This window comes from Babylonia areolata, chromosome 6 (assembly GCF_041734735.1).
Source record: "Babylonia areolata isolate BAREFJ2019XMU chromosome 6, ASM4173473v1, whole genome shotgun sequence".
Classification (NCBI taxonomy): Eukaryota; Metazoa; Mollusca; class Gastropoda; order Neogastropoda; family Buccinidae; genus Babylonia; species Babylonia areolata.
The window spans coordinates 10,718,346-10,725,845 of NC_134881.1; the positions used below are offsets into that span (position 1 = coordinate 10,718,346).

Consider the following 7,500-nt stretch of genomic DNA (forward strand, 5'->3'; position numbering starts at 1 on the left):
TTGTGTGGTCGTTTCTTTCCATTTTCTACTGAACCCATGTCATACGCGTTAAAATTTTATGGGTTAGAAGCCGGGCACTTGCCGAAAAACCAGAGGTTTTACTGGGGCTCGGGTTCGAGTCGGCGTACGTCTTCCCCGTCTTCAGAACCCGATGCTACGGTTGATGAATTATTTCTTCTTCTTTTCTTCTTCTTTGTTCGTGAGCTGCAACTCCCACTTTCACTGGTATGTACACGAGTGGGCTTTTACGTGAATGACCGTTTTTACCCCGCCATGTAGGCAGCCATACTCCGTTTTCGGGGGTGTGCATGTTGGGTTTGTTCTTGTTTCCATAACCCACCGAACGCTGACATGGATTACAGGATCTTTAACGTGCGTATTTGATATTCTGCTTGTGTATACACACGAAGGGAGGTTCAGGCACGAGCAAGTCTGCACATATTTTTGTTGACCTGGGGAGATCGGGAAAAACCTCCACCTTTTACCCACCATGCAGGCGCCGTTACCGAGATTCGAACCCGGGATCCTCAGTCCAACGCTTTAACCACTCGGCTGTTGCGTCCGTCGATGAATTATTTGATCCACTCTACACCTACTTACTTACTTATGCCCATCGCTCCCGGTGGAGCATAGGCCATCGACGACCCCTCGCCATCGCACTCTGTTCTGGGCTGTTCTGGCCATTCCAGTCCAGTTGGTCGCTTGCTGCTTCAGCTTCTGTCTCGGTGTCTCGCCTCCAGTTGTTGCGAGGCCGGCCTCTCTTCCTCTTTCCCTGCGGGTTCCAGGTCAGGGCTTGGCGTGTGATGCTGGACGCTGGCTTCCTGAGGGTGTGTCCGATCCAGCCCCACTTCCTCCACAGTATCTGCTTGGCCACTGGTTCCTGTCCCGCTTCGTTCTCACAGATCTTCGTTTCGGATCTTCTCCTGCCATCGGATTTTGTAGATGCGCCTCAGACAGGTGTTGAAGAATGTCTGAATCTTCTGCTGCATCGTCTGTGTTGTCCGCCATGTCTCGCATCCGTAGAGCAGAAGTGACTTCACATTTTCACGCTTCCAAAGTAGACGAAAGACCCACCCGACAGGAGCGACACAATTCCCCGGCCGACACTGCGTTCCCAACGACACCGCGTTCGTTACGGTTCTGCTTGTCGCGTGGGTTGCGCGGTTCTGAGCTATGAGCTACAGCTCACAGGCTAAGCCGGGCGTGTGTGTGTTTGAACAAGTCGAAAAGCACGGTCAGGGCACTCATGCAAGCCCGGTCGTGGACAGTTTCGCCACTTTCATATGCTTTACACATGCTCACACGCTGTATGTCTGTCACACACACACACACACACACACATAACTCAGGGTGTGTATCTGAAACTCAGTTTCCCTGGGTTTTTCTGGATTGATTCTGTGGATTTGAGGTGGTTGGGTTTTTTTTGTTTCTTTTGTGTCTGTGTGTTTGTGTGTGTGCTTTTTCAGGTGGCTATTTCCCGGTGAAACGTTATTCCAGGTGAGTGATAGGTGTGTGTGTGTGTGTGTGTGTGTGTGTGTGTGTGTGTGTGTGTGTGTGTGTGTAACCGATTATTATTTTTTTTTTTATTCTGTTTGTTCTGACAGGGTTGTTCGGATTCCGAATGGGTTTTTTTTGTTTTTTGTTGTTTTTTTGTTTGTTTGTTTGTTGTTTTTTGGGGGGGGTGGGGGTGGGGGCGGTGTTGCATCATTTTTTGATAGAAAGTGAAGAAAAATAAAAAGAAGAAGAACAAGAAGAACAAGCGCAAGAGCAAAATAAGATAAACGAAAAACAAAAAGGGGGTGGGGATGGAGTCGAATATAGACTAGGGGGAAGGGAGGAGATGGGAGGGGTGGTGGGGGGTAGGGGACAGTGAGGGTGAGGGGAACAGTTTGCCTGTGGAGTGATGGCCTAGAGGTAACGCGTCCGCCTAGGAAGCGAGAAAATATGAGCGCGCTGGTTCGAATCACGGCTCGGCCGCCGATATTTTCTCCCCCTCCACTAGACCTTGAGTGGTGGTCTGGACACTAGTCATTCGGATGAGACGATAAACCGAGGTCCCTTGTGCAGCATGCACTTAGCGCACGTAAAAGAACCCACGGCAACAAAAGGGCTGTTCCTGGCAAAATTATATAGAAAAATCCACTTCGATAGGGAAAACAAATGAAACTGCACGCAGGAAAAAATACAAAAAAATGAGTGACGCTGTATTATAGCGACGCGCTCTCCCTGGGGAGAGCAGCCCGAATTTCACACAGAGAAATCTGCTGTGATAAAAAGAAATACAAATACAAATGCCACTCACACATGACAGGCCTGGATGACAAACGTACGTAGGCATAGATACCAAACCGCATCAAAGGGAGAGACTTTATAAGGTAAGAAAGTGGAGCCCAGTTTGCTGATTACAAAACGTCACTACTGAATCTATTTGTTTCAGAGTTTTGTTTTTTTGTTTTTGTTTCCTTAGTATCAGTATCAGTATCAGTAGCTCAAGGAGGCGTCACTGCGTTCGGTCAAATCCATATACGCTACATCACATCTGCCAAGCAGATGCCTGACCAGTAGCGTAACCCAATGCGCTTAGTCAGGCCTTAACTCACTCAGTACGGCCAGTCCTCTCTTCTCCTCTACACAGACCCCTCGGATGTCCAGTGGGTGTCTCAATGACCCAACCTTTAGCTTCCGTCGTCAGAATTGTGGTATTCTTTATCAACATTCACCTCTTCAGTATAAGAGCCTTCCGCTTGCAATAGTTTGATGATGGTAATTGGGGTGAAACGCTGTTAACGTCGTCTCTTTCGCCGTTCGTATGGAGACAGTTAAGAAAGAAAACAAAACTCTGATCTGAAAACGACAACAACGCGTGCATGCACATACAACGAATGACTTGGGGCAATGATCTGCATTTCTTCCCGGCCTCTGTCCACTCCTCTGTGTGACTGACGGAGTTAACGTCCACGCCTTTTTGTGAAGCATTACCATTATTCTTGTTCTTATTACCATTGATTTTATTATCATTATCACTAGTATCATTATTATCACTATTATTATCATCATCATCATCAGCAGCAGTAGCATGGCAATGATAGACACAGTTCCCCCACCTCCCCCTACCCCCCCCGCCCCCCCCTCAAGACGGAATGAGTTGTATTCACAAGACGTGGACGTTCACTCGGCCAGTCAGACAGCGCACTGGGGGGTAAGATATGTGGATATATATTATATATAGCCGAAAGTTCTGGGTATCGGGACTGTGAGACAGGCAGCCAGTGTACATATATACCTTGGCAGCACACTGTCACGAAATGCGACCATCGACGATGAAGTGAATGTCAGGATTGCAAGAGCAAGCGCAACTTTTGGTAGACTCAGTGCAAATGTCTGGAACAGAAGGGGCATTAGTCTTGAGACCAAGCTAAAGGTCTACAGAGCAGTAGTTCTCCCCACACTACTGTACGCCTGCGAAACTTGGACAGTGTACCAACGACATGCCAAGAAGCTGAACCACTTCCACACAACATGCCTCAGGAAGCTACTGAACATCAAGTGGCAAGACAAGACCCCAGACACAGAGGTGCTCGCAAAAGCCACCCTTCCCAGCATCTTCACCATCCTGATGCAGTCCCAGCTTCGCTGGGCTGGACACGTGGCGCGCATGCCAGACCATCGGCTGCCCAAAAGGCTTTTCTATGGCGAGCTGCAACAAGGGAAGAGATCACACGGAGGTCAGAAGAAGCGCTTCAGAGATACTCTGAAAGTCTCTGAAAGCGTTTGATATCAACCCTGACTCCTGGGAGGAATCTGCAGTGGACCGTGACAAATGGCGTGCTGCTGTGCACAAAGGCGCCAAGTTGTGCGAGGCCAACAGGACTGCTGCAGCTGTTCAGAAGAGGCAGGCCAGAAAGTCACGGGCAAACAAGCTCCCTGACAATGGTATGCCTGTCTTTGTCTGCCCCAACTGTCAGCGAACATTTCGTGCGCAGATTGGACTATTCAGCCATCTGCGCATTCACAGACAGATTCATGAGCATCCTCCCCCCCCCCCCCCACCCCACCACCACCCTCCCCCCATCCCCCAGCTGGATGACAACGATGGTCATCATCGATCTCGATGGACACACACCACCACATATATATATATATATATATATATATACAAAGGTGGATACTCGCGTGCACACACACACACACACACACACACACACACACACACACACACACTTCTTTTTCTTTGTTCATGGGCTGCAACTCCCACGTTCTCTCGTATGTACACAAGTTGGCTTTTACGTGAATGACCGTTTTTACCCCGCCATGTAGGCAGCCATACTCCGTTTTTAGGGGGTGCGCATGCTGGGTGTGTTCTTGTTTCCATAACCCACCGAACGGTGACATGGAATTTACAGGATCTTTAACGCGCGTATTTGATCTTCTGCTTGCGTATACACACGAAGGGAGTTCAGGAACAAGCAGGCTTGCACATATGTTGACCTGGGAGATCGGGAAAAAATCTCTCTCGTGTGTTGTGGGAAACGAGAATGAGAGAACAATTTTAGTTCGGGTCCGCCGTTATCACTGTTGTCACACACACACACACACGCACACACACACGCACAGACACACACACACGCACACACACACACACACGCACGCACGCACACGCACAACCAGATGCTGTATTGATTGTGTGTTTTCATGTTGTAGCCTGCTAACTGCACCTGTCAATGTCAGTGGATTTCAAAAGCAAAGGTGTATTACTTTTGTCTCTCTTATCCATAGCCATATCCGAACCCACTTTTTTGCCTGTCATAGGCAGCAGACTATCTGTCTGTCGATTTATCCGTCTGTCTGTCCGTCTGTCTGCAGAATGGACGGCTAGTCAGCCTAGTGCCTATCGCAGTGTTTACAGTCTCACTACCTAATCATCAGAGCAATCCAGCACAGATATTACATCATAGACTTCGGAAAATAGAGAAAAAAAAAAGTGTCAAGGCTTGCTCGAAAAAAGAAAGGGGAAGGCAAAAGAAGGAGACAACAGTGAAGGAAGAAAAAAAGGCAGAAATTAAGAGAGCAATAGTAAAGAGGAAATTTCTAGCGCAGAATTTCCAGAAGGCCGGGATGCTATTGATACTGAAAGACCCCCCGGCATTCCCACGGGGAGAGACGTTCACCTGGCTGTGACCACGCGACGTTTTTCCTCTCTTGTTTGTTGTCAGCCTGTTATTAGGATCCTTACATCCATGCTGTGTAGTCCATGAGTTCATTGATTAATTGATTGATATTGATTGATTGACTGACTGATTGACTAATTGATTGATATGGATACTTATAAATATAGCGCCTATCCTCGGTCGGACACCAAGCTCTAAGCGCTTTGCAAACACGGGGGTCATTTGCACAACAGGCTGCCTACCTGGGTAGAGCCGACTGACGGCTGCCATTGGGCGCTCATCATTCGTTTCCTGTGTCATTCAAACAGATTTCAGGCACACACACCCACACACATTCACACTCATACACTAATATCACTGATAGTGAAAAGACGCTAAACTAAAGAACGAACACTCATACAGACATGTAACATTTTACGTGTATGACCGTTTTGTTTATTTACCCTGCCATGTAGGCAACCATTTTCCGTTTTCGGGGGTATGCATGCTGGGTATGTTCTTGTTTCCATAACCCACCGAACGCTGACATGGATAACAGGATCTTTAAAGTGCGTATTTGATCTTCTGCGTGCGTATACACACGAAGGGGCCTAAGGCACTAGCAGGTCTGCACATATGTGGATCTGGGAGAGCGGTAAAATCGGAAAAATCTCCACCTTTACCCACCAGGCGCCGTCACCGAGGTTCGAACCCGGGGCCCTCAGATTGAGAGTCCAACGCTTTAACCACTCGGCTATTGCGCCCAGTCAGTGAACTACGACTTTTTTTTTTTTTTTTTTTTTTTTTTTTACGGATTGTATCTTTTACAGCCGCTGCCGTTAGTCGATTCAGTGAACTCCGACTTCCTTGTTCTATTAGGATTTTTCACTTTTACGCTCATGAGTGGAGTGATGGCCTAGAGGTAACGCGTCCGACTAGGAAGCGAGAGAATCTCAGCGCGCTGGTTCGAATCACGGCCTAGCCGCCGCATATTTCTCCTCCCCCCTCCACTAGACCTTGAGCTGGTGGTCTGGAAGCTAGTTCATTTGGATGAGACGATAAACCGAGGTCCGTGTGCGCATGCACTTAGCGCACGTAAGAGAACCACGGCAACAAAAGGGTTGTTCCTGGCAAATTCTGTAGAAAAGGCACTTCGATAGGAAAAAACAAATAAAACTGCACGCAGGAAGAAATACAACAAAAACAAAAAAAAAAAATGGGTGGCGCTGTAGTGTAGAGAGCGACGCGCTCTCCCTGGGGAGAGCAGCCCGAATTTCACACAGAGAAATCTATTGTGATGAAAAGAAATGAAATACAAATACAATACAAATGATGAACAACCCCTGTGGCCGTTCAGTGACCCCTGCGATGTCTTTGCCAACAGTTTCTGTGTTTGACATGTTCGTCCTTGATGTGGGAGTCTCTCACTGCCATTCGTTGCATTCTGTGAATTCTTCAGTCATTGTGTATCAAACCATGGCCACAGCTGTCACCAAGGTAATCAATCAGTATTGACAAGATGTATAATGATAATAATAATGTGGCTTTGCAAACAATAGTGGGCCATTTAGGCTTGCTGTCTGGGGTATATATAAAATTGTGTGTAGTTGGTGTTCTGTACGTGCTGCGCGCGCGTGTGAAAAAATTATGAATGACAATTATAGTTAACAGACATGACATTGGTGACTATGGTAAGCACTGATGAACAGCGACTGCATACGGTTTCATGACCAGCAGAAAGCCAGCAGCCTGACAACAGAAACAGCAAACGGTATACACACTGGTCCAAACTCTCAGAATACTGCGTGTAACCGGACAGTGTATGAATCTTATCTTTAGTATTTTACTTGTTGTTCATTCCCGAATTTCACACAAAGAAATCTGTTGTGATGACAAAGAATACAATTACAAATACAAATGATGAACAACCGTTCCGTCAAGTGACCCGCGATGTCTTTGCCACAATTTCTGTTTTGAGTTCGTCCTTGATGTGGGATCATCCACGCCATCGTGCAATTGTGAATTCATTATCATTTTTTTTCAACCATGGACGTTGATCAAGGGCTTTCTCAATCAGAATAGAAAATTTGAATTACTGAATAGAATAATAATTGATATTTTGTAATCAACATAGATGTCATTAGGCGCTTCTCGGGGTATATACATTGTGTGGGTGTAGTGAGTACGTGGGCGCCGTGCACGGGGTGTAGAAAAAATTGATAGGAAGACAGGTGAGTAGAAAAAGCAGGACATTGGAAGCAGATGGAAGAAAAGATAGAAACCAGAACATTACGGACAAGACAGAATGCCAGCCAGGCCGAAAAGGCGAATGTAAAACGACGGATAAATGTAC

General features: G+C 46.9%; 1 protein-coding gene across 1 annotated transcript in view; it reads left to right on the forward strand.

Annotated features, from left to right (window-relative positions):
• Positions 1-1,228: 1,228 nt before the first annotated feature.
• The window catches only part of LOC143282727 (organic cation transporter protein-like), a 38,930-nt gene continuing 32,658 nt past the window's right edge, over positions 1,229-7,500 (forward strand). The window contains exon 1 of the mRNA XM_076588455.1: positions 1,229-1,497. The gene's annotated coding sequence lies outside the window, so the exon portion shown is untranslated. The remainder of the gene's footprint in view (positions 1,498-7,500) is intronic.